General features: G+C 52.7%; 1 long non-coding RNA gene across 13 annotated transcripts in view; it reads left to right on the forward strand.

Annotated features, from left to right (window-relative positions):
* The window catches only part of LOC138846924 (uncharacterized), a 137,671-nt gene that overhangs the window by 34,894 nt on the left and 75,291 nt on the right, over positions 1-27,486 (forward strand). Inside the window, exon 3 of one of the 13 annotated variants that reach the window (XR_011384439.1) lies at positions 20,466-20,547. The exons of 11 other annotated variants lie outside the window; for them this stretch is intronic. This is a non-coding gene — a long non-coding RNA (uncharacterized lncRNA). The remainder of the gene's footprint in view (positions 1-20,465; positions 20,548-27,486) is intronic. One more of the 13 variants, XR_011384438.1, reaches the window with a different exon arrangement.

The raw sequence follows: 27,486 nt of genomic DNA on the forward strand, positions 1-27,486 counted from the left end.
CCGTGCCTCCTGTGCCTTTTCTGAGCACCTACTGTGCGCAGGGACCTGTGCTGAGATCACAGTTCCCCTTTGCAGGTATTCCGCTCCCGAGTTGTGCTGGTTTTCACCCTTGGCTCTCGCTCATAACGTCTGTCGCCTTCCAGAGAAATGCTTAGACTGTTGGGCGAAGGGCCTTGGCATGTACACCTGTTCTGCGATCTGCAAACGGTGAGACCTTGGGCAGGGCAGCCCTGTCTCTGTCCCTAATTTGCTTTCTCCAGAAATTGCCATGAGGGCCCTTGAGCTGTGCAAAAGACTCCAGTGCTAGGCTCCCAGGGACCCCTAAGCCTAGAGCCATGCCTCGTGCCCCTGTCCACAGAGTTAGTTGTATATCAGGAGGTGTGTAGGGTGCGGGAGGGAGGATTGACAGAGACTGCTAGGCTGGAGTCAGGATCTGGTGGGGACACTGCTCCTGTGTGTCACTGTGGCGCTCCCGGCCCCATCCGCTGAGCTGGGGCATGGCTCTCTCTAGAGATAAATGTCACCTTTGCAGGTCACATCTTTATGCTGTCCCGAGGCAAGGCAGGAATTGGGAAACATCAACTCCCCATGCATACTTGATGGGCTTCTGCCAGCAGTGTTTACGGACATGCTTTATCTCACCGATAAATTATTGACACTGTCCCCATCAGTGGCTGCGGCTGCGGAAGGGCAAAGAGGGCTCCAGGGTGGAGTGAGGGGGTTGGCCGGCTCCAGGGGCCTGTCCCATTGGAGGCTTGAGAGTCCACCAGCAGGGGGCAGTAGTGGTCTCAGCCAGGGGTTAAAAGTCTGAGGCTTCATTGCTTTGTCCATGCCATGATCATCTCTCATGTCATCTCGTCCCGATAAGGAGTGGGGATCCTGGTGTGTGGGACTGTGGGTGATGATTGGGTGATACAAGGCAAGTGAGCCCCTCGCCTCTGCATGGCACAGCTGCTGCCCTCAATGGCTGGGAGCTGCAATTTCACAGGAAGAGCTTTGGGAAAATAAAACGGGGTGCGAGTGTTGGCTTGTGTTTGGGGGAGGGCCCAGCTCCAGGGCATGGTGGTTGAGGTTCTGAGCCTGGGGTCAAAGCCTACCTCCAGGGATTTGAGAGTTAAGAGTGCTTGGGGACCCCTGCCTCTCATCTGAGAGCGCCTGGGTTTGAGCCCTGGCTCCAGCTTCCATGTGAGTGTGCACCCTGTGGAGGTAGCCATGGCGTTGAAGTGATGGGTCCTTGCCATCCACCTGGGAGACCTGGAGTAGATTCTGCGCTCCTGGCTTTGGTTTGGTCCAGCCTTGCCTGTTGCAGGCATTTTGGGAGTGAACCAGTATACAGTCAGTCTCCCTCTGCTGGTCTGTCTTTTCTCTGCCTTTCAACTAAATAATAAAAGCAAATAAATAAAAATTTGAAAACCGCATTCATCTATAGTGTGGGAGAAGAGTGGCACCCGCCTCACATCACTGCTTTGGGAGTTCAGTGAGCCAACTTCGAGGGCTTAGCTCAGCGCCTTGCTCCCTGCAGGCTCTCTGGAAGGGTCTCTGTTGCCCTTTGAGGCTCCCCCTAGAGCCTCACACTCAAGCTTTATCTGACCTGTTCTCCAGCCTGGATACTTTTATTTTTTGACTGTTGTGGGACATGTACTCCCATGCCTTCTCTCGCCCTCTGGGCTGGGTGTAGGGTGCTGGATTCTCACAGTCTCTGTGGCAGATAGAGTAGCTCCCAGCATCCTGTTGGGGCTGTCTGGTTGGGCTAAAGTGTCTGTGGGACCCTCAGGCTTTAGCAGAAAGCCTTGTGCACGCAGGCTCGGAGCTGTGACTGGGAGGTTTGCTCTGAGACCTGCTCGCACCTCTCCCCGCACTGTTAACACCCTGTTCTGGTAGGAGCCTGTGGTTTTGACATCATCTTCAAGCTGGTTGTAATCTTCCACCCAGCACTAGCAGAAGGGGAGCTGGGCCCAGCAAAGAGGGAGCTAGCTCTTAGCAACTCCCATTCGGGCTGTCACCATCTGCATGGGCCCCGAGCCAATGAGCATACATTATGTGAAATCCCGTCCAATAGGTGCCCCCATAAGAAATCAACCCCACTGCACTTACTGCAAACTTTCGGCCCACTTGGTCACTGCGTCTGATCTCTTGGATGAGACCCTTCACTGTTGCTTTGCAAAACAAAAATAAAGTTTTTTGCAAATTATTCCCCAGGTTTTTTTTTTTTTTTTTTTTTTTGACAGGCAGAGTGGACAGTGAGAGAGAGAGACAGAGAGAGAAAGGTCTTCCTTTGCCGTTGGTTCACCCTCCAATGGCCGCCGCTGCAGCCGGCGCACCGCGCTGATCCGATGGCAGGAGCCAGGATCCAGGTGCTTTTCCTGGTCTCCCATGGGGTGCAGGGCCCAAGCACCTGGGCCATCTTCCACTGCACTCCCTGGCCATAGCAGAGAGCTGGCCTGGAAGAGGGGCAACCGGGACAGAATCCGGCGCCCCGACCGGGACTAGAACCCGGTGTGCCGGCGCCGCAAGGCGGAGGATTAGCCTATTGAGCCACGGTGCCGGCTCCCCAGTTTTTTTTTTTTCTATCCTAAACTGAGGAAAAGAACTCATTGGGACTGGCGCTATGGTGTAGTGGGTAAGGTCACCTCCTGCAGTGCCAGCATCCCATATGGGTGCTGGTTCAAGTCCTGGCTGCTCCACTTCCAATCCCGCTCTCTGCTGTGGCCTGGGAAAGCAGTAGAAGATGGCCCAAGTCCTTGGGCCCCTGAACCCACATGGGAGACCTGGAAGAAGCTCCTGGCTCCTGGCTTCAGATCGGCATAGCTCCGGCGTAGCTGTGGCCTACTGGGGAGTGAACCAGCGGATGGAAGACCTCTCTCTCTCTCTCTCTGCCTCTATTTCACTCACTGTGTAACTCTGACTTTCAAATAAATAAATAAATAAATCTTAAAAAAAAAAAGAACCCATCAAATTACCTCTGGTAATGACTTTCCCCCTTGTGACCCCTAACACTTGTGACGATGTCATTGCACCTGCAAGAAGGGCTTTGTAGATGTGACCCCGTGAAGGGCTGGGAGACAGGAAGGGCATCCTGCGTGGTTATCTGATGGGCCTGGCGAGCCTGGTGCATTACAAGGGTCCCTGTGATAGCCAGAGGTATGATGACAAAAGCAGGAGGGAGAAAAAGAGAGAGAGGGAGGGAGGGAAGAAGGGTGGGTGGGGAGAGAGAGATGATGGACAGATGGATGGACAGGTAGATAGATAGATACGTAGATGGCTGGATGGGTAGCCAGAGATGCTGCACAATTGGTTTTGTCGATGGAAGAAGAGGCCATGGACCAAGTTAGAGGCTGGGAAAGGCAAAGGCATGGAATTTTCTAGAAGCTCTTGTAGGAGTCCAGGCACCTGGATTTTAGGACTTCTGGGCTCAGGTACTGGAAAATAGACAAATTGTATTTTTTTTGAAGATTTATTTTATTAATTTGAAAGGTAGAGTTATGGGAGAAAGGGAAGAGAGAGAGAGAGAGAGAGAGAGAGAGAGAGATGGATCTTCCATGTGCTGGTTTATTCTGCAGATGGCTGCTGTGGCCAGGGCTGGGCCAGGTTGAAGCCAGGAGCCAGGAGTTTCATCTGGATCTCCCCACGCAGGTACAGGGGCCTAAGAACGTGGGCTATTGCCTGCTGCCCTCCCAGGAGCATTAGCAGGGAGAGGGATTCGAAGTAGAGCAGCCAGGACTTGAACTGGTGCCCATATGAGATGCTGGCATTGCAGGTGGCAGCTTAACCTGTTACGGCCACAACACCGGACCCCTGGCTGCATTGTTTTAAGCCACCACTTTTGTGGTCACTTGTTCTAGCAGTGATGGGAAATAAACCCAGTCATGTGTCAAGAAGGGAGGTTGTGCCTCCTCCTGGTCCACTGTGCATCCTGGCTCCTCGTGCTGACCTGGGCTCGACCTCTGTCCACACGCCCAGCTGTCGGATGTGAGCCAGGCAAGGAACCTCCTTTGACTTGCTGTGTGAGCTGGATGGGTGACAAGGCCTCTCTCTGAGCTTAACTTTTCTCATCTGTGTGGAAGGGGCTGTAACTGTTACGGCTGAAGGTGCCGGCGTCTAAGCCAGAGCCTGGCAGACAGCTGGCGCTTGGGGAATGGAGTTCTCGCCCCGTCTCCCTCCAGCCAGCACACACAGTGCTCATTCTGTTCTCTGCCCTTGGGACACTTGCAGCAGCCTGGCCAGGGGGCAGGCGTCTACCCAGGGCCAGTGTGAGGAGTGAGGGTGTGGAGCGAACCAGGAGACCAGAGCCAGGGCTGATGTTTGCGGGAGGTGAACCGACTACAGAGTTTGTTCCCGGGGCAGGCAATGTGTGGCAGTGGTGAAGTCACCAGCACTTGGGACACGTGCATCCTGTATCAGAGTGCCTGGGTTGAGCTCCGCCTCTGCTTCCCAGGCAGCTAAAGAGCATCCTGGGAAGTAGCAGGTGATGGCTCAAGTCCTTGGGCTCCTGCCTGCCCTGTGGGAGACCCAGATTCAGTTCCCGGCCCAGCTCCAGCTATTGCAGGCATTTGGGGGAGTGAACCAGCAGACTGAGATTTCTCTCTCGCGCGCGCTCTCTCGCTCTGTCACTCTGCCTTCCAAACCAATAAAAATAAATACACATTGAAGAGTTTATTCTGTTGGACCCTTCTATTGTGATCTGACCTAAAACTTCCTGAAAGGGGGCTCTTTTGGAGAGCGTGACTTTAGGGAATGACCATTGCTCCCTTTCCTCAGAAATGTCACCAAGGCTGGGACCTCAGAACCAGTCATTTGTCCCACAGGTGTTTGTTGTGCTAGCCACCTGGGGCGAGGGATACAACATCTTCTCTGAGTCTTGATTCTTTTTTTTTTTTTTTTTTGAATGGCAGAGTTAGAGAGAGAGAGAGAGACAGAGAGAAAGGTCTTCCTTCCGTTGGTTCACCCCCCAAATGGCCGCTAGGGCTGGCGCGCTGTGCCGATCTGAAGCCAGGAGCCAGGTGCATCCTCCTGGTCTCCCATGCGCGTGCAGGACCCAAGCACTTGGGCCATCCTCCACTGCCCTCCCGGGCCACAGCAGAGAGCTGGACAGGAAGAGGAGCAACTGGGACAGAACTGACGCCCCAACCGGGACTAGAACCTGGAGTGCCGGCACTGCAGGCAGAGGATTAGCCTAGTGAGCTGCGGCGCTGGCCTGAGCTTTGATTCTGATGCACAAGGACGGATGATAAGTATCCAAAGAGGTAGATAAACACACAGGGAGATATTAGAAGGCAGGAAGTGTTAGGAAGCCTGAGTGAGGGAGGAAGTCCTTCCTGGAGAAGGTGTGGCAGCTGGCTGGGGTGGGTGGGGCCCTTCCTGGTGGGTCCCAGCTTGGGGGCTATCACAGCCCTGATTGGTTCCCGTCAGTACTGACATCTGTGGAGCCCCTCCTATGGGTGGACAGGAGCATGCAGAGCCTTGGCTGGGTATGGCAGGTGCATTGGAAATGGAACAGCCCGGAGCTCTGATGGGGTTGGGGCAGCCCTCAAATTACTTTCCCTGGGAACATCTTGGAATAGGCTCCAGCTCCACTAGGGTTGGGAACAGGGAAAGGGTTAGCTGGGGTGGGGGTGTGGGAGGTGTGTCAGGATCTGCTGCTGGTTCCAAAATGATCCCACCCCATCTCCGGGGGTGTGCTCTTGGCCTGCAGAGCCTAAGTCTTTTGTGTTGTTTTTAGTGGAGGGGAGGCATCAAGGGACCCACAAAGCCCAGATCTTACCTCCCCAAAATACTTAAAAAATGCACCCAATTTGGGGCTACAAATGCACACTTTAGAGCCAGATGCCCTTAGTTCAAATCCAAGCTCTGCCTTTCCCTGGCTGCTGACTTTGGACAAGTCATTCAGCCCTTTTCTGCCTTGGTTTTCTCATCTGGAAAATGGGGGTGTAGACAGTACCCACTCTTAAGATTGTTAGGAGATTTAAATACACTACTATTTATAAAGTTTTATTATGTCCCCTACTTGGGACATAATAAATGCTAGTGTCTCCGTGGTTACACACACACACACACACACACACACACACACACACACTTGTTAAAGAAATACAAGTTAGGGGCAGGTGGCTGGTGCAACCGTTAAGACGTGGCTTGGCACACCTGCACTTCGTATTGGGGCACCTGGGCTGGAGTCCTGATGCTCCTGGATCCCAGCTTCCTGCTCACATGCACCCTGGGAGGCAGCAGGTGATGGCTCAAGTGCTTGGGGCCCTGCCACCCACACGGGAGACTTGGATTCGGTCCCTGGCTGCTGGCTTTGACCTGGCCCAGCCGTGGCTGTTGAGGGCATTCGGGGAATAGTACACTAGTGCGTGGGAAGCCTCTGTCTCTCTACCTCTCAAATGAATAAAATAAAATAAAATTTAGATTTCTGACATCATGTCCAAATAAGATTTACATGCCATTATAATCGAAGATCCTCGGGCAGGTTGGAAAGAAAGCATTTATTCTAAAACTTTAAATTTATGTGCCATGCCCAGACCTCGCTGCCCATAGGAAATACGGAATTGGTAATGTGTTAACACTCGATCATTATCTTATGAAAAGCACAATTATATTGCTTTGCTTCTTTTTTTTGCCCCGAGGGTGGTAAAATGTTAATATGTTCATTCACAATGTGTCAAGGCTCTTGGGAGACGGTTTGGGCGTTCTTTTATTTTTTAATAGGTCAGGAGCCTCTCCCAGTGGTGGAGCTTGGACCTCTCCCGGGTGGGTGAGGGGGGAGGAGGGATGGGAGGCACGGGTGCCTCCCCGGGCGTCCCTGCTCCCGCACACTGCACACAGCCGCCACCGCCGCGGGCGCCCGTTCTCTCCCGACTCCCACGAGGGGAAGTAATTACTTCTCAACACCGCGGCTCCCTCCGCTGTGCTTTTCAATCTTAAACAATTTCCCGACTTGTCATACCACCTGCAGCCCTGTTAGTCATGTTGCAGGCGGGGACGCAGTGTGGCGGAAGCAATTACGGCTGGCACTGCCACGTTGTCATGGCGTTTGTCACCCACCTGTCGCCAGGGGCCAACACCCCACGTGTGGCCACCTGCCGTGTGCCACCTGCCCCCTCTTCGCAGACCCCTGCCTCCTGGTGTTGGGAGCTCGGAGGAGTGGGCAGCCAGCCTCCCTGCACAGGGAGACACATGTCCCGAACTTTGGATCAGGAGGGTCTGGGGACCCTGGCCCCCTTCCTGGGGATGTTGTTTGGTTGGATTTCTCTGCATCATTCGACCACGCTGTACCAGCTTTCCTGTCCATCTCCTCTTGATCTCAGCCTGATGCAACCCATCCCCCGGCGACCAAATCCTGCTCAGTGCCTCTCAGGACTGGCTCCCATCAGGTCATCAGACCTCCCAGCACCCCAAGAGCCTGGCTGGGGGCTGAAGTTTGTAGACTTTGTGGGGTGTCCAACAGGGGAGCCCCTTGATGTTGCTGTTGGGGATCCAGCCCCCCAGCCCCAGAGACTGCTCCTTTCTGGGCTCCTTGTATTTCATACTACTCCTGGGCCTGGTCACCACGGCAGCCAGGAGGTGCAGAGTGGCTGTCGCATATCCAGCTGTGTCCTGTGTTAATACAGATGGGCTCCCTTGGCTACCAGGCTAAGATGTCTTTCCTTTCATGATCTCTGAGCTCTCAGAACCCCAGGGCTCCAGAGAGCAGCAGTTGGAGGTCCCGGGCAGCTGTGCAGGCTGAGGGTGTGCAGGAAGTGATGAGAGAGGGGACAGGGCAGGGTGGCAGCAGGCGTTGTCATCACTGTCCAGTGCACAGGGTCAACTGACAGGCTGGGGCAGGGTCTGCAGCCCCCTTGACTATGGGGGCCCTGGGCATCTGCAGGAAAGACAGGATGGCTTGGGTGCTGGACACGTGGGGCTCCTGTGTGCCAAGTATTATAAAAGCTTCTAAATATTTTAAGATTTCTATGTTTATTTGAAAGTCTGAGTTAGATTGAGAGGGAGGGAAGGAGGGAGAGATAGAAGGAGAGGGAGAGAGAGGGAGAGAGAAGGAGAGAGGGAGGAGAGAGAGGTTTTCCATCCACTGGTTCACTCTCCAGATGGCTGCAATGGCTGTGGCTGGGCCAGGCCAAAGCCAGGAGCCAGGGGGTCTCCCCTGTAGGCAGCCAGGGCCAAGCACTTGAGCCATCTTCTATTGATTTTCCCAGACACATTAGCAGGGAGCTGGATCGGAAGTGGAGCAGCTGGGACTTGAACAGGCGCCCATGTGGGTTGCTGGCCCTGCAGGCAGCAGCTCCACCTGCTACGCCACAGCCCCAGCCCTGCTTTTCAATACTTTAAGGACTTGCAGACCCAGTGCTAGATGGGACCCAGACTCAGGTCTGCTCACCGTTTCCCTCTCTCACCTCCTCCTCCTGTATCCTTCACTTCTCTTTCTCCCCCTCCTCTCCTCCTCCAGGGGCAGGTGCATCCCTAGGGGGTCCTAGCCTCAGAGTTGGGGTAGCTGTGGAAACAGAGGCTGGAAACCCAGGGTCGCCCCCTCCCCAGACCTCCGCCCCTAGCTCCTTTTCCAGGCTACATGTCCCCGAGGTCTCTCTCTGGGCCCTGGGCCTAGATTAGGGCTCACCTAGAACCCAGGTGGAATTTAATCGCCTCTTCCAAGGCCTTACCCCAGAGGCAGTCATTGGGTTAAGGGCCACCCATAGCCTTAATCGTCTCTTAAAGGGCCCGATCCCCATTCCCAAAGACCAGCTACAGACGCTCCTTGATTCCAAGGTAGTCGTGTCCTAATAAGCCCATTGTAACTTGGAAAAAAAACTAAGTGGAAAGTGCATTGCATCCCCTAACCTTTCTCAGCCACATGGAGTGACCACCATCTCCCCTCGCGATCACGGGGCTGCCCGGGAGCTGTGCTCACTGCCCTGGACCAGCACTGGGGGTGACAAGAGGGGACTGCATATTGCTAGTTTGGGAAAAGATCCAAATGCAAAATGTGATTGCATGCAATCTTGCTTTGGCGCCATCATAAAGTCGCCAGACTCTTAGCAGACCCAGCAGAAGTCAGGGACCCGCCTTTACATGGTGGGGTCATGGAGGTTGGGCTTCAATGCATACATCAGAGCTGGGGTGACGGCATGCAGCCCTCAACAGCCATTGCACCCTAGGGAGTCTGCTTCTCCTCCAGCCCCTATTGCCGGGCCCCTGTGGGTCTTCCAGGAAGCCACTTAGGAGCAGGTGCAGTGAAATTCACAGGTGGGGAGTATTGTCTACACCTACGGAATGCACTACCCCCCCCCCAACCCAAAAAACAGGTTAGATTTTCCCAGCACCTTCCTAAGTAGCTTAACAGGCTCTCATAGCAGGAACCACAGTGGGTGGACTGGGATACCTGACTTCTCCCCCCCCCTCCCCCCCCCAGCGTGTCACAGTACAGGAAGGCCTCTCTGGCTGCAAGCACTTCAAGTCTCCCTTGGCCCAGGGCTGCTGCTTTGTGTGACCTCTGGGTTGATCTCAAAGGGGAACAGCAGCCCTCCCATTTTGGTTTTCACTTTAAACTTTTGCAGAAGAGATCCCTAAATACTCTTCATGAGGCTTCTTCTGCTATTAGTATCTTTAAAAATTGTTTTGTTTTTGCTTCTCATTGGAGAGGCCGAGAGATGAGAACTCCCATCTACTGGTTCACTTCCCAAGTGCCTGCAACAGCTGGGGCCGCACCAGACCGAAGCTGGGAGCTGGGTTCAGGTCCCTGAGCCATCACCCACCACTGCCTCCCAGGGTGCATGTTAGCAGGCAGCTGGAATCAAGCAGGCCTGGGACTCAAAGCCACACACTCAGATATGAGATGCAGGGGTCCCAGGCAGCATAGTAACTGCTTGCCAAATGCCCACCCTAATCATAGCATCTTATCTAACCACAGCTTAGTTCCCAAAACTAAGAAACTACCATCAGTGCCACACGATTGTTTGCAGATTTTTAAAAGATGTCACCAGTTTTCCCACTGATGTTCTCTCCTCCTTTCCAACACCTACTGCAGGATCAGAACTTGCATTTAGCTTTTCACTTGCTAAATACCAAAACAGAGGGCCAGAGCAGCGGGGACAGACCTGGCTTCTGTGCAAACGCGCATCCAGACCCCCCTGTGTCTCCCTGTGCCCCTTCCTGGGAGCTGTCGCAAGCCCTGCCTTCTTCCCTTTGGAGCTAAGGCCTCTGCGGCATGGGCAGGGTCAGCCGGGCAAGTTTCATCTGGAATGGGCATGATGATGACGAAAGCCACCATTTATACCTCTTTCCTGCGCTGTGCCTCAGTTTCTCTTTTATGTTAAATGAGGGAAACAGTTACAACTCTCTCCAAAAATTGTATATGCAAATCCGCATGGGACACTGCTTCCTTAGTGAGTCTGTGCTCTTGGCTACACGTGCGAAGCCCTGGGGGACTGAAGCCACCTTGGGGTCCCTCTTCTGGAGACTCTGGTGGGACCTGTGTGGGATGCAGCCTGGGAGGAAGGACTTGAAGTTCCTTCCCTTGCAGACGAGGAGCTCTCGGAGGCCAAGACCTGCATGTGTTTTATTTCCACTCCTGAATGTTCCGGCCCCAGTGGCAGGTGCATCTCGTGGTGGCAGGTGCATCACGTGGTGGCAGGTGCATCTCGTGGCAGGTGCATCACGAGGTGGCAGGTGCATCTCGTGGTGGCAGGTGCATCACGTGGTGGCAGGTGCATCTCGTGGCTCGATAAGTATTTGTTGCCGGAGATTCTTGTTCCAGGGAGATGGCTGTGCGTTCCTGTGCAGAATATTCACAGATGTTCCAGCTACAGCCCCATGCGTTCAGAATTCTTGCAGGAAACACGGGGCACAGTGCAAAGCACAGTTGAGGACAGTTTACTGGGGGGAATGTACAAGAGCACCCGGGCAGTGATGTTCTCTAGGACTCACCAAAATGGGGGTGGGTGGGTGGGCACCGCAGCCCCCGGTCCTGAAAGGGCAGCAGGTGGAACCCAGAAGGAGCTGCTGTGTGTCAGCTAAGAGGACCTATGACTTTCTTTAGAAAAAGGGAAGCCTCTCCCAGCTGCAGCCCAGTGAGGAGAATCAATGCTCTGACTCCGCCTCCTGCCCTCTGATCTGAGCTCCCTTCCATCAGCCAGACCCCAGCCAGAAGCCAGAGTGCCAGGGAGCTGATTGATGCAAACCTCCCTGGAGCACAGAGGAGGCGGGGAAGGGCGGAGCAAATCTGGAGTGACAAGCATTCCTTCCCAGCACAGTGACGGCGACCTGCTGCCCCCTAGATGGGATTGTGCTCCACCTGCAGGCTTCGGCCTGTCAGTCAAAGGAGGTGGAGACTGGTGGTGGGGGGAGGGGGTACCTGTGCCTCAGCCATCCTGGAGCTGGAGGAAGCGCCACTGTCAGTGACTCAGGCAGACACGTGGGAGCCCTGTCACATGCCCTTGTCCCCCAGCCTGACCACAGCCGGCCACCCCTCCCAGCGGGAGAGCAGAGGTCAGACATGTTCCATCACTTGTTGCTCCTCTAACCTCCCTGACAGCCTCTCGCAGGGACAAGGGAGCAGCATTCAGAGCTCAGGGGATAATTATTCTGCAAATGAATGGAGCTAGCAGGGGGCATCTCGGCTGAATGGTTGAATGCAAGGGGCAGTCGGGGGCGGGTCTTACGGAGCTGAGTGGCCCTGGCTGCCCTTTGTGATGGATCCGTGCGAGGGGGGTCCCCTTAGCCACCACCCAACACTCATAAGCGAGGCCTCTCTGTGTCTTCCAGCTATTTCCCATGCCAGATGAAGACAGATGTCAAGACGAGCAAGCAGCCTTCCGAGTGCGAGTGGAAATATTTCGAAAAAGCCAGGAAATGTCAGGCCTTTCTCCCTTCCATAGGGATTCTCTTTATCTTCCTCTGGAAGCTAAATACTGCTCAGTGAGGAGGAGATTAGCCCCAAGTGACATCCCCAAGGAACCGGCAATGCCTAAGTGAGGTTCCCACTGCTGGGTAGGTTTCCCTCCAACTAGCGGAAGCTGACCAGTCTATGCAAGATCCCTAAGATTCCGTCATTCATTCAGTGTTTCTTGAGCACCTATGATGTGCTCAAGCCATTGTATTCAGCTCTGGGAACACATCAGCTGGCATCATAAGCTTAGTTTTCAGTCTACGGAATGTGTCGAGATAAAACCATAAAGACGAGATATCACAGCACATGGTGTAAGTGTTCTGAAACAAACAAACAAACAATACAGTAGTGAAGGAGATAGCAGGGGTTAGGGTGGACGGGGCAGTAAGGGAAGGCCTCCGTGTAACACTAGGGCAAGATTAAAAAGAGAGAGGGAACCAAGCTGAATCTGAGGGAGGAGACAGAGCGAAGAGCCTGCACACAGGCTATGAGCGCGCTGTGTTTGAATGGCCACAAGGGGGCGTGTGTGGCCGCTGCAGAACTTGCCCCTGGGGAAGTGGCAGGAGCCCAGGCCTGAGAGCAGGCGGGGGGTCCATCTTGAGGGCCGTGGGAGGCTGTGGTAGAACCCGGGATTTCACTGGAGCGTTTCGAATGGAGATGTCACTTGGTCCCATTTGTGTAGGAGAGTTGTTCTGGCTACTGTGTTGATATTGACTGTTGGAGATCAAGGGAGAGAATAAAGTTCAATTGGTCACTGTGGCATTCTTCCGGGTGAGAGGTAACCGTGGCGTGGACCCCAGCATGATGGGGCGGTTGGTGATGGTTGGGTCTGAGATACGTTTTACCGGCAGGGTTGCTGTGATTTGCTGATGGACTGCTCGTGGAGTGTGAAAGAAAGAGGGAAATCCATGATGACTTCAAGATGTTTGGCTTGAAAAAAAAAAATGAAAGTGGAGGTGCCAGTTAACTGGGGTGGGAAGTCCAAGTGTGGAGGAGTTAGAGAGCTTAGCCTTGCATGTGTTCAAGTTTGAGACACCTGCCAAACAGCCTAGCGCTGGCTCTGGGGAGACAGTTGGGTCCTGGTTTCTGTGGAGAGCTTGGGGATGTTGGGTGTGTGAGGCTAAAGAAACTGAGTTGCCCTACGGAGGCAGAGGATGTGGTCAGCCAACTACATTGAGAATTACTCTATGCATAGCCTGGCTAACACGTGTTAGCACAGCTCATGGGCTAGCGTGGAAGACAATGACTGAATAGTCCCCATCCAGTGTGATGGGTGTTACGAGGGAGGAATGTGATGGGAGCACCCAGGAGAGGTGCCCAGCTTAGCCTTGGTGGAAGACTTCCTGGAGGAAATGGAGTCTTTCCCAATACCTAGAAGATGTGAGTGCCTGGTACTTTAAAAGTGTCAGATACCGATTCAAGCACATTATATTAGTGGTTCTCAAATTTTGCCACTGTATATTAATATCACCCAGGGAGAATTAAAAAAAAATCCAAGTCTGGGCCTGGGGTCATGCCAATAAAATTAGAATCTCTGGGCATGGGACTCAGGTATCGGTACCTTATAAATGCTTCCCAGTGTTTCCAACACACAGCCAAAGGTGAAGACCCACTCTGTGCTTGTGCACACCCATGGAGCTGTATGAAGCATGACCCCACAGCGAGGGAATTACTATTGGTATTATCATCCCATTTTACAGATGGGGACACTAAGGCACAGTTGTTCAAGGTCATAGAAATAGAAGGTGACAGAATTGGATGAGCAGTCTGGATCCGGAGTCCACATTCTTTTTTTGTTTTCAAAGCTTTACTTATTTGCTTAAAAGGCAGAGTTACAGAGGGGGGAGGAAGGGAGAGAGAGAGAGAGAGAGAGAACTTCCATCCACTGTTTCACTCCCTGAATGGTCACAACAGTTGGGGCTGGGCCAAGCTGGAGCAAGGAGGTTAAAACTCCGTCCTGGTCTCACACGTCAGTGACAGGATCCCAAGCTCTTTGACCATCATTCACTGCCTTCTCAAACACATTAGCAGGGGTCTGGGTTGGAAATAGAGCAACCGGAGCTCATACGGGATTCTGGCATCTTAGAAGGTGGCTTAATCCGCTGTGCTAAAATGCTGGCCCTCAGAGTCCACATCCTTGACCCCTGGTCCATGAAGCTTCTCACAAGGGGCCCAAGAAGGCATTCCTGAGAGGCTGTCTCAGGAAGGAGTGTGTTCCCCGTTAGCTGGGTTCTGGTGGACGTGAAAGTGGAGAAGGCGGATGAGCGTAGAACAAGAGTAGAAAATGCGTTATTATTTCTTCCATCCATCTGCCCAGACATCATCCTTTCATGAGTTCAATAATTAGGAAACTACCAGCGTCCAATGTTAGGGACATCTGGGGGCTGAACTTGCAGATGGGGGAGTCTGTCTCTGTCTCTGTATATCTCATGCGAAGAGAAAGCTATACAAACAACTCAGTGCCCATTGACAGACAGCAGGATGAAGACCTGGAACTCACGTGCAATGAAATATTACTTAACCGTCAGTGTTTCGAAGACTCCAAACCAGCATGCTCGGAGGCCTTGTCTGTGGGCCCTGAATTCGACAGTGTGACCTGGGAAGGCCTCCCTGAGGAGGTGACATTTGAACTGGAATCGGTGTCATGACGAGTAAGCCAGGAGAGGCCTGCGGGCAGAGTGTTTACAAAATAAATTTAACAAAACAGAAGGATCAAATATTCTTTCAAGGCTTTTGGACTGAGCATCGGGGTGGGAGGGATTTTCTTCACCACACGCGGTGGGAGTGATTTTGGTGGCCACAGATTGTGACAACATCATTTTGGGAGCTGATGTTTTGGTGAAGCGGCTTAAGCTGGTGTATGTGACACCAGCATCCTGTGTTGCAGGGCTGGCTGGAGTCCCGGCTACTCCACTTCTGATCCAGCTCTCTGCTCATGCTCCTGGGAGAGCAGAGGAAGATGGCCCAAGGGCTTGACCCCTGCCACCCATGTGGGAGATCCACATGGAGTTCCTGGCTCCTGGCTTCAGCCTGGAGCAGTCTCAGCTGTGGCGCCCATTTGGGGAGCGACTCAGCAGTTGGAAACTCTGTCTCTCTCCTCCTCTCTGTTGCTCTGCCTTTCAAATAAATAGATACGTATATATAAGCAAATAAATCAATCTTAAAAAAGGACATTATTTTGGACATATCACATGCAGATGTCTTTGAAGAATCCAAGAAATTAAAGTAGATATTTGGATATTTCAATCTAGAGTTTGGACGTGTAGAAGCCAAGTTAGAGTTGTGGGGCTATGAGGGTGATGTCCCCAGATCTCAAGTACCCCGGAAGGTATTTGACTCCCATTTCAGGGAGACGTTGCTCCCATCTGGTCTCTTCTTCTTGTCATTGGAAGGAAGATCAAGGCTATATATCAGCATCAGTATCTGGTCCTTCACTTACGTGTTAAGGGCCACCGCCTTCTCTTGCGGTTGGGACCAGGGAGATTCAGCCAGGAGGGGGCATGCTCAGGCTCATGTAGCACGCTGGGCAAGAGCTCCTTCCTCCCTCCCTAGGTCCCCATGGCTGGGGGAGAAGTGCCTGAGTCTGGGCACAGAGACGGCTCTGCCAGGTAGACTTGGCCACTTAACATCCGGCCCTGGATTTGTTGTTCCTCTGCTTCTGCCCCTTTAGCCTCCAATCTGTTGGCAATATTCATAGGCTCCTAGGCTTTCAGAAGCTAAAGCCACTTGAAGATGAATGAGACCGCAGATGGCACCTCTTTTACCAGTGCCCATGGCAGACATCATCAATCTATCTCAGAGCTCTGTGTTACTGAGTCTTAAAATCACCCTCCCTGTGGCATTCCAGGTAGTCAACATCCAAGAATTGGCCTGGACAATTGAAGCCCGGACAGTTGCTTTCTATGTGAACACTGCGTGCCCAAGCCGGGTTGTAAGGAGAAAATAATGGAGAACCAAGATTTTGGAGAAAGCATGCTCACATATGATTATTTTGTGGACATTGTGCTTTTCCTCCGTGAGTCAACACGGCATGTTTCTCTCCTGACTTTGGTACGAATAACTATTTCTCAGCTGAGTACTGGCTGCTGGAAATACCATGCAACTAGGAGCCATCCCATGGGGTCCATCTTGCACACATAGAAGTAAAATGCAGGCCAGCGCTGTGGCACAGCAGGTTAATGCCCTGGCCTAAAGCACCGGCATCCCAAATGGGTGCTGGTTAGAGACTCGACTGCTCCACTTCCCATCCAGCTCTCTGCTATGGCCTGGAAAAGCAGTGGAGAATGGTCCAAGTCCTTGGGCCCCTGCACCCATGTGGGAGACCTGGAAGAAGCTCCTGGCTCCTGGCTTTGGATCAGTGCAGCTCCGGCTGTTGCGGCCAATTGGGGAGTGAACCAGTGAATGGAAGACCTCTCTCTCTCTCTCTCTCTCTCTCTCTCTCTCTCTCTCTCTCTCTTTCTGCCTCTCCTCTCTCTGTGTAACTCAGACTTTCAAATAAATAAATAAATTTTTTTTAAAAAGAAGTAAAATGCACAGGACTGCCCCTTCCTGGCCTCACCATCTCTCTCCCAGAACAACCCTCTCCACACCCTTCTTTTTGTTTTAAGTAGCATCAGCTAATGTTCGTTGAATGCTCACTGTCCATCAAGCCCCCGTCTAATGTACTGATTTATCTAATCCTCAAAACGACTCATGAGTGACTGCTTTATTAACTCCACTATACAGATGATGAGGAAAATGGAAATCAGAGAGGTTAAGTAAGTTTTCCAATGCCACACTCCTCATCAGAGGCAGACACAGGACTTGCATGGAGAACTGTCATTCTAGAACCTGAGGTTTTCCTGCTGCTCAGAGAGTAATTCACTATATGGTGAGTGAGTGGTGACCTCAGACTGGACCCCAGGCTTTCTCCTCCCCATCCGGGTCCTTTCCACGCCTCTGGACTTCCTCTCTCCACCTGGCTTCCCTGCTCTCTCGCCGGGGCTCCCCCAGTTGCTGTCTGCTTTCCATCCACTTGCTATCCATCATGGCCACCAACGCCTGTGCTCTTAGGCTCACATCTCATCTGCCCAATCCTTTCAAAGCCTTATTGATCTTGCCTGACATTTTCTTCACTCAGGTTCTCAGCCCCATGCAGCCAGACAAACGGTTTCTGCACTTGCGCGTCTTACAGTCTCAGCTGTTTAACCACCTCGGAGCTCTGGGTTAATGGAGAGGACCTGGGTCAGGAGAGGGGATGGCTGTAGTGCATGGAGAAGGGACATGCGCCTCCTGGGGACTCCAGAATGTTCTCTCCAGGGGCTCCTAAAAGGCATTGATCTCAGCCCTGTGTGTTTTCCAGGCACTTCTCTCTGAGGTCCTGGAAGACCCATGGTGTGTCTGTCACTTAAGTGCTCCAACAGAGGGCGCAGAACTGAACTCACAAGCCTGCTAAGATGGGACAGGGGCGCACTTTCCTGGTCTAGACTGGCCAAAGGCTGACCTTTCCTGGCCAGCATCTCAATGTTTTCTCTCACGCTCTCCAAGGACTGTGTCCCTGGCTTCCCAACGCAGATGAAGTCGAAGCCGCAGCATTTTGTGTTGTTGGATGAGTGAGTGATGTCTCAGTGCCAGACCAAAAAAAAAAAAAAAAAAAAAAAAAAAAAAAAGGCATTCTTCATTTAGGTTTTCTGAAGCCAGACCTGTGAAAAGGCTTCTCTGTGGTTGGGAGTCAGAGGGCGGATTCGAGTGCTGAGAGATGTGGCAGGAAGTGACAGAACATGATGTGCCTAAAATGGGCACATGGCAATGGCAGTGGAAGCCACTTCTGCAGAATTTTTCTTGCCAGGCTCAGTCCTAAGCCTTTAACTCATCTTTAATAGAAATTCACCTGATACACATGGCCACTCGGGAGGCTGGTGCCCTTGACTCTCTCCATTTTGCAAATGAGGGAATGGAAGATCGGAGAATTTCAGTACCTTGCGTTTGGCTGGGATTCATACTCAAGCCTCTGGTACCTGAATTTGTGGTCCTGACCAAAGCACTCTTCTGGCTGATATTGTTCTTGTGGTAGCCGTGTTGCTAAGCTGTCACTCATTTCTACCAAATTGTATGCATCTCTTTGTCTTATTAGAATCCGTAAATGAGATCACTAGTCATGCCAAGGCCAGAGGGCCATGCTAGAGGCAATAGTTCTAGTTCAAGTTTATGGAAGAGAAAAGGCAGACTAAGGGTTACATATGCTGACCATTTGTTTCTTCATTCATTTATTCACTAGGTTTTCCAAGAGTAAAAAAAAAAAAATTCCCAGTTAGTGTTTCTTGAGCACCTACTACCTGCTTGGCTAACATGTCTGTTGACTTAGCCACTAGCAGATATTTGTCCATGGTGGGCATTTGGCCTAGAAGATACATCTCTCATTGGAGTGCCTGGATCCAATTCTCAGCTCTTGCTCCCGACGCCAGCTTCCTGCTAATGCAGACCCTGGAAAGCCGTGGTGATGACTCCAGTGATTAGGTTCCTGCTACTCATGTGGGAGACCTGGATAGAATTCCTGGCTCCTTGCTTTGGCCTCAGCCAGGGACCACTGCTGGCATTTGAGGAGTGAATCGGCAGATGGGAGTTCTCTCCTTTTGCCTATCTTTTTTTTTTCCTCTCTCTCTCCATCTCAAATTTAAAAACAGTGTTTGTTCACTCAGGGAGAGATCGTAAGAAAGAAGCAAGAATTCGGCAGAAGGGGTAATGGGGTAACGCAGCCCCTGAAATATCCACCTGGACCCTGGTCTCCTGGTCTGGGACAGACTGCCACTCGTTTGTCCCAAGCTAGATGGTGCTACATGACTGATGGCCCATTCTTCTGATCAGAGCTCTTCCCCGAGTCCTGGAGTTCTGAAGCATCTGGAAGCTTTGGCTGGTATTCCACACTTGCAAAGGTCGGAAGCAAGTAGGGTTTTTCTTTTCTTTCTTTCTTTCTTTCTTTCTTTTTTTTTTTTTGACAGGCAGAGTGGACAGTGAGAGAGAGAGAGACAGAGAGAAAGATCTTCCTTTGCCATTGGTTCACCCTCCAATGGCCGCTGTGGCCGGCGCACCGCGCTGATCCGAAGCCAGGAGCCAGGTGCTTCTCCTGGTTTCCCATGGGGTGCAGCGCCCAAGTACTTGGGCCATCCTCCACTGTACTCCCTGGCCACAGCAGAGAGCTGGCCTGGAAGAGGGGCAACCGGGACAGAATCCAGTGCCCTGACCGGGACTAGAACCCGGTGTGCCGGCGCCGCAAGGCAGAAGATTAGCCTAGTGAGCCATGGCGTTGGCCGCAAATAGGGTTTTTCTTACTGTGGGTTGTGGGAAGCCCTAGGTTCCTGTTAGGTGTCTATTCCCTGCCACATGTGGCCAGAGCCAGTTGCCGAAACCAAACACCAAACACAACAAAACCTTACTTGTGATGGATCTGAACGTGGTGGTGGGTAAGGGCAGGAGCTGTGGACCAGGCTGATCGGGTTGGTCCCAGCCCTTTGGCTCTGAATGCAATGCTTGCCTCTGATCCAATGGTGACATGAACAGGACCCGCGTCCCAATGTCTTAGGGTTGGCTGCTGCAGTTAGTGGGTGTCCCTGTGACCAGGGCGGTCAGAGTGGTCGAGGGGAAGATTGCAGGTTGGGGAGCCACCGTGCCTTGTGTGTGGGTGCAGGTGCCTGGGACTCTCAGGCCTTGAGGAGCATGCTGGGGGTGGAGGCGTTTGTCACGAGTTCCTTGTGGCCCCATTCTGATGGTGCACTGCCCCTTGCTCACCCCTCGTAGGCAGAGCAGGTAGAAGGTTTTCTTTTTTCCACCCTCCCCAGCTGCAGTGAGTCCTCCCCTGAGCCCAGACGGCTTGAGTTTTCTGTTCTCTCTCCCTAAGACTCTGGAGAAGAGGATCTGAGTAGGGATGGCAGGAAGTATGTAGGGCAAGCTCAAATGCTTGCTCATAGGCGTGGCAGGTCCCTTCCCTGAGTCCACACCTCCGTCGGCTGCTCTTTCTGGTTTTCCTCTCACTGTCTGTCCATCCTGGGAGGTCCATGGAGGTGGGAAACAGTCTCTCAGTGGGGCTGAACTCCCCTTGCATCTCCATCTCGAGTCTTGGGGGTCAGCAAGCCTGCATTGATCTTTAACTGCTCTTGACATCATACCTGAGTCTTTCCCGGTGGGACGATGGCATGGCTGCCCCTTCTGCTTGACCTGAGCAGGGCACCCTGATGTCCTATCTGGACTTCCTGTCCCGACTGCTGTCCTGAATCTCCCGCCTCAGACTTCAAGCTTCTTGCTCACCAGGCCCCCTCAGCTCTCTGATGCATTCGACTGTGCCGTTTTATAGGTCATCTGGAGTTTGCTCCTTATTCTTCTTTCCTCCTTCATAGGATGAGAGAATTCTTGTGTTGGCTGTGGCAAAGTTGAAACAGAACCCAGAAAATCAAACTGTAATAAGGAATTTCCCAATTTTTTAAAAGTTGTCAGTGAATGAAAAACATTTAAAGCCACCGTGCAGGTTGAATTCAGTGTGTGCATTGGCCGCGTCTGACCTGTGGTTGACCTCCAGTTTTGCATGTGATGATGGAATTCTTCTCTCTCTGGGTAGACTAGGAGCCCCTTCAGGATGGAGAGTGGATCTTGCTTCATCAGGTGTCTGCTGTGTCCTGTGCAGAGCTGGGAGACTGCAGGTACTTTAAGTCAACTGCCAGCCATGGGCAAATCCTAGTCCCACTCAAGACAACTGTTCTTTCTGAGGACAAGGGATCAAGGAATGGTGAGAAGGGGTTGCTGGCTGTTTTGTGGAGAAGAAGGGTCCCTGCGGAGATACAGAGCCTGCTAAAGGGCCTAGAAGAGCAAGGAATCTCTGAAAGCTAGGACAGGGTGGGGAATCACAGAGCAGGTGTCATATGTCAATAGGAGTCCCGGTGAGTTCTTGAGACCACTGGCAGGCCCAGAAGCAGACAAGGAAACCCAGACCATGGTTGGAAGTTTAATGAACAACTGGGGTCTTCTGGGGGTCCGCATGTGCCCAGGACATGCCTTCGCGTCCCCACAGGCTCCATGGATGCTGTTTATTGGTAGGTGGGCTGAGATAAACACAAAAGTGCTGAGAAAGAGAGACAGGTGGTTCTGGTGTGAATGCATCTAGGGAGGCCCCTAGGCCTGCATCCTCTCTGCTCCAGCCCCAGGCCTGAGTTAGGATCCCCTGTCTGCCCAGTGCCCTGTTGCTCCCTCTCCCCGGCCACTAAGCACAGTGAGGCACGTATCTTCCTAGGGTGAGCGTCAGGCGGGATTTACTGCCTCTATGCAGAGAAATCAAACACCGCCATCTCCTTGGCTGCTCTGGCTTCTCATTTTGTGGCTGCCTCCCCCTCATTCCCTTAGAGGTGGGATTTTGAGGGATGAGGGAGGGACAGAGGATGGGTGGAGGGGGCAGGAATGGAGAGGAACAGTGGCATTCAAAGAGAAGCAGAGATGGGGATGGACTTGATGGAGGCCATACAGTTGGGAGCCACACACACACAGAGAGAGATTTGAGAGAGCAAAGGATTTGAGAGAGAGAGCAGGAGAGGGAGGGAGAGAGACCAGTTTTTTTATTTTTTTAATTTTTGACAGGCAGAGTGGACAGTGAGAGAGAGAGACAGAGAGAAAGGTCTTCCTTTTGCCGTTGGTTCAGCTTCCAATGGCCGCCGCAGCCGGCGTGCTGCGGCCGGCGCACCCGCGCTGATCCGATGGCAGGAGCCAGGTGCTTCTCCTGGTCTCCCATGGGGTGCAGGGCCCAAGCACTTGGGCTATCCTCCACTGCACTCCCGGGCCATAGCAGAGAGCTGGCCTGGAAGAGGGGCAACCGGGACAGAATCTGGCACCCCGACAGGGACTAGAACCCGGTGTGCCGGCGCCGCAAGGCAGAGGATTAGCCTAGTGAGCCATGGTGCCGGTCAGAGAGACCAGTTTTTAGGGGCCAAGATGATACCAGAAAGAAAGAAAACTGGAGTTGTGAGAGGAAAAGAAATGCAGAATGTTTAGGAAGCAACATGGAAATAAAAGACTGATCCAGAGACGGACAGGGTGCAGTTCAGGGCAGAGAGCAGCAATGGACAGGGACAGGGGTGCAGAGAGTGAGATGGACACAGGGACCCAGGTGAGACCCAGGGATTCAGGAGAACACCTGCGGAACAGGCGGTGGAAACTGATGCTTCCTGAGTCCCCTGTGCCGGGGTGCTTGGTGTACATACTTGAACTGCTGTGTTGCCTGGCCAGGAGATCACTGAGCTGGGATTCATCCACCTGGCCCCAGAGCCTGTGTTCTCCCACACTTCAGGAAGGAGGGGCAGGGGACAGGGACTCACAGAGCAGAGACCGGGCCCGACCAAGGGAGAGGCTGGGGTCTCTGGCTTTCCCTGGCCCCTTCTAACTCCTCTGCAGTTGTGATCAGAGCTGCAAGACAGGGGAGATAACGAGGAGCAGGCTCCTCATAGGACTTGGGGATCACATTGGTTGGACAACAGAAACATTGGAGGGAGAGTTCCTTGATCAGGGCAAGAGGGTGGTGGTGACACATCAAAGCCTCCTGAAAACCCCCAGAAAAAAATGTCCGAGTTCCTCCGTTTGGAAATTAGCGTCTACTGCTCCTGGAGCTACGTGTCCCTGCTTTCTCTCACACGAGCAGCGGCCTGCGGACCCCTGATGCCCACATGCACTCCTTCTCTGCTTGGGCCTCAAACTTCTTGCTTGAGAGCATTTATTGCTTCTGGAGGCAAAAAAAAAAATACTATCTTCTTTGGAATTTCCCATTGACCCTTGCAGAGGTCATGGACATGGGCTATGGCAGGGCCAGGTCAAAACCAAGAGCCTGGAACTCCATCCGAGTCTCCCACATGGGTTGTAGGGGTCCAAGTACTTGGGCCATCTTCTGCTTCTTTCTCAGGTGCATTAACAGAGAGCTGGATTGGAAGTGGAGCAGCCAGGACTTGCACTGGCGCTCACATGGGATGCTGGCACTGCAGGTGGCTGCTTAACTCGCTGTGCTACAAAATCAGCCACAGGTCCAAGGCTCCTCAACACATCCACTTGCTAGGAGATTCTTAGCCCTAAGAAGCCATCTGCAGGGACAGAGGAAAGGGGCTTCCCCTGAGGTCTCAAAGGCAGTGTAGATTCCTTTTGTGCTTTGCTGCTTGAGCTACTTTCCAAGTTCAGGCTCTACAAGGGTGGTTTGTCAACCACAGTTCTGATGAGAACTCTCCAAAGTCGTGATCATCAGACACAACAAGGAAATGTGTTTCTTCCAGGGCCTGATTTGTCAGGGTGCCCTGGAGACAGGTTTTAGGGGAACTGGGTTAATTGATGAATTCTTTCCCCCATGGTGAGTGGGCTTTGTTCTGTGCTGGGGTGGTGAGGGCCTAGGATCGGTGTAGACTGGGTGGGAGCTGCAAGCAGGTAAGGAGGGCAACAAGGCATTGGGGAAAAGAACCAGGGTCTGGTCTGAGGGAGAAAGACGATGCCACAAATTAGAGGCCTTTTCCTGGAGATGGAATCTGAGTAGATACCAGTGAGAAGTCATTGCAGTCACTTACCCAGAGGCAGCAATGGCTGAAGCTGTGCCGATCCAAAGCCAGGAGCCGGGAGCTTCTTCCGGGTCTTCCACATGGGTGCAGGGGCCCAAGGATTTGGGCCATCTTCTACTGCTTTCCCAGGCCGTAGCAGAGAGCTGGATTGGAAGTGGAGCAGCCGGGACTTGAATCGGTGCCCATATGGGATGCTGGCACTGCAGGCGGCAGCTAAATTTACCCCCCACGCCACAGTGCTGGCCCAGAGAGCACATTTATTTCTCTGGGAGTGAAGAGATTGAGAAAACCCAGCTGTTGCGAGAGGGAGAACTCCAGATTGTGAGCTGGGCTCCAGCTGCTCGCAGAGTCCACAGCAGCAGCTGGCACCACTGCTCTTGAGTGACATTCGATGGAGACTCTGGCTTCCACTTCAGGAAGAAGGGGGTCAAAGATCAGACGGCAAAGCAGGGTTGGGCGAGGGCCCAAGGGGGACTTTGGGTTGGGGATGAGGTCAGGACTGTGCTGACCCCAGGGTGAGGAGCTTCATCTCCTCTTCTGGTGGCTCCTTGGGTGAACCCCCTTCCAGGGACAGATGGAGATGCCTTGCCCTTGTGGGGATCAGCACAAGAAGGAGAGGGAGAGGGAGGGGGAGGGGAGGGACTGGTAGGCTAATCAAGAGGGGGGGGGAGGGGGAGGGGGAGGGACTGGTAGGCTAATCACACACATACCCCAACTGGCTTTAAGGAAGAAGAAGGACTTCTTGCTCGCATCACAGGTCAGGGCCTGGGCTCCACGCAGTCCTCTGGGCACCCAGTTTCTTTCCACTCTGCATCTCTGTACTCCCCTAGGTTCTCAACGTGCCTGTGTAAAAGGAGCAAAGGTGTCATGTGAGGGACTTGGGGCCTGGCTGGGAAGTTGCACAGAGCTCATTTGCCTTAGGCCAAGGGCTCTTTCCCTGGGACTGCTTTGCCTAGTTCTTGGGGAAGGAATGGTCTCTCCAGGGACTTCTACCTAGAACCAATCAGTCAGAACTGGGGCATGTGGGCACCCTTAGGTAGAAAAGAGACACAAGCCGGCGCCGCGGCTCACTAGGCTAATCCTCCGCCTAGTGGCGCTGGCACACCGGGTTCTAGTCCCGGTCAGGGCGCCGGATTCTGTCCTGGTTGCCCCTCTTCCAGGCCAGCTCTCTGCTGTGGCCAGGGAGTGCAGTGGAGGATGGCCCAAGTGCTTGGGCCCTGCACCCCATGGGAGACTAGGAAAAGCACCTGGCTCCTGGCTCCTGCCATTGGACCAGCGCGGTGCGCTGGCCGCAGCGCGCCGGCCGCGGCGGCCATTGGAGGGTGAACCAACGGCAAAGGAAGACCTTTCTCTCTGTCTCTCTCTCTCACTGTCCACTCTGCCTGTCTGTCTGTCAAAAAAAAAAAAAAAGAGACACGGAGATCCTCATGTCAGCTGAGCACATTGCTGCCCTGCACAGTCTGTTGTGTGTGTGAGTGTGAGAGGCTATGTGTGTATATGAATGTGAGAGTGTGAGCATCTGTGTGTATGAGTGTGTGAATGTGTGACTGAGTGTGAGTATGTGTGTGTGATTCTGTGAGTGTATTTGTGTGTGAGTGTGAGAATCTGTGTGTATGAGTGTGTGAATGTGTGTCAGTGTATGTGGTTGTGAGTGTATGTGGGAGTGTGTGAGAATCTGTGTGAGCGTGTGTGAGTGTCAGAGTGTGTGTGATTGTGTGAGTGTATGTGAGTGAGGCTATGTGAGAATCTGTGTGTATGTGTGTGATTGTGTGAATGTGTGTGATTGTGTGTGTGTGAATGTATGTGAGTGTGTGAGAATCTGTGTGTATGATTATGTGTGTGATTGTGAGAATGAGTGTGAATGTGTGTGTAAGTGTGTGAGTATGAGTGTGAGAATCTGTGTGTGGGGGAGTGAATGTATGCTTGTTTGTGTGCATGGGTGTGAGAATCTATGTATGAGTGTGTGAATGCATGTGTGATTGTGTGCATGGGTGAGAAGCTGTGTGTATATGTGTATGATTAAGTGTGTGTGAGAATATGAGTGTGTGATTGTGAGTCTGTGTGTGTGAGTATGTGAGAATCTGTGTGTATGTGTGTCTATGTGAGTGTGTGTATGTGTGTGTCAGTATGTGTGTGTGATTGTGTGTATGTGTGAGTGTGTGTGATTATGTGATTGTATGTGAGTGTGTATGTGCAAATTGTATGTGGTTGTGAGTGTGATTGTGAGTACGTGTGTGTCAGTGTGTGACTGTATGATGTAGGATACACACTGTGCTCATCACAGCTGCCCCAGACAAATAGAGACATAAAATCAGAGTTGCTGGCCCTGAGTGTTCACTGTGCACCAACCAGTGCTCCCTGCGATTCTTGATGGGGTAGGGTCAATGGAAGAGGGGCTCCGGGCATGGCTGGGCAGTGGGTTAAGACTCGGGAAGCTCGATCCTGCTTGTCCACATTTCAAAGGTCCAAGAAATGGTCCCCTGGGCTCCGAAGCTGCCCCCTGCTCCCACCTTTTGTTAGCATTGCTGCTTGGGTGTTTGTGCAACCTTTGGACGAAGTCCTTGGGGGTGACCAGTGCAACAGTGTGAGGGGCTGCATCCCTGAATATCTAGGGGGGCCCAGGCTGCTCTGGAAACACTTGAAGTGGTGCTGCTGATGGCCACGACAGCCTGGGGAGGCCACTCAGGATCTGGGAGGACACTGAGGTTGCCAGACTTCTTGAAACATCAAGAGAAGCTGCAAGTCCAACTTCTCGTGAACTTTCCTGTTTCTACTGCCAGCAAGGAATCTCCTAACACACACTCGGCAACGCTGTGGCCCAAACCAAAGACCTCTGAAGAAGGACCCTCTCCTGGGGGGCAGGGTCCCTCCTTGCATGCAGGAGGACCCCGGCTGTTACTGACAGCACCCTGGTGGGTGTGCTGGCAAACACTGCCAAACGTTAAATAAATGCCCGCTAATTACCCCAGGAATATTTATTGTGGTTTCCCCACGTTGTAATAAGACATTATTGAAACATACATCACCTCCCGAGCTGTTAATCATCGGCAAATATATTTTAAATACAGCAGTCCATTAGTATTTTAATTTAGCCTGTCTCCTGGAGAATATGTGCTGGATCAGACAAATGTCCCAAGCTTTAGAGCCAGGGGGAAAATTTCCTCACCTAGTTAATCTTTATGTTCTTCTCTCAGGGAGCAAGTTCTGGTTGCACCAGCAAGAGAAATGTCCCCCCGGGGCGGTACTGATGGTGGATGTCCTTGAGGAGCCAGTGGTACGGCTGGTAACTCTAGAGAGGATGGTGTGTGTGTGTGTGTGGGGGGGAGAACCAGGGCAGAGCTGGGATTGCTGATGGCTCAGTCACTTCCCTGCAAGTTTGCTTCATGCTGAAGACAAAATCCAGACGGTGCATTGAGCCCCAGTGATCATGGAAGACGTGTCCAGCTGGGGTGCTCTGCTCCCTGTTTGTCTCTCTTCCCTGTGGGCTTCCTCTCTGTCCAGGGTGCTGCTTCACACCCCATGCATCATGCATGCTTTTATCTCAGGGGACGGCCCTTAGAAAAGGACAGACAGTGTGGCTGTGAACTCAGAAGTTGCTGACTAGCTTCTGCCTTGGAGACCACCCCTGGAGCTTTGTGGGACCCTCTCTCTGTGAGCTACTTGTTCATGCAACAGACACCTGTTGGGCACCTACTGGGTAGTGCTGGAGAGAGAGGAGTGAACCAGGAGGAGAAGGTCGTTCTAAGGGTGGGGGCAGGCAGCAGACATGTGAGCCATTAGCGGGGCAAGTGTATTTCAGAGAGTGACCTCCACAAAGCTAAGGGAGGATGATGGGAGTGGGGTGGCCAGGGAGAAACCTTGCCTGGACTCAGAATCCTTGTTTTGGCTGGATAGGTGAGAGAGTGGGAGAAATGGATGTTATCTTTGGAGCATCAAACATGGAGTGGACGGTGGGCTGTTCCATGTATCAAATTCAAGGGAAACGGCAGATTTGGGTGCAGTGGGAGGGGATGATGACATAGTTTGGAACATGTTGAGGCAGAGGAGTATGTTGCATAGTTG

The sequence above is a fragment of the Oryctolagus cuniculus genome, chromosome 19 (genome assembly GCF_964237555.1).
Source record: "Oryctolagus cuniculus chromosome 19, mOryCun1.1, whole genome shotgun sequence".
In the NCBI taxonomy this organism is placed as follows: domain Eukaryota; kingdom Metazoa; phylum Chordata; class Mammalia; order Lagomorpha; family Leporidae; genus Oryctolagus; species Oryctolagus cuniculus.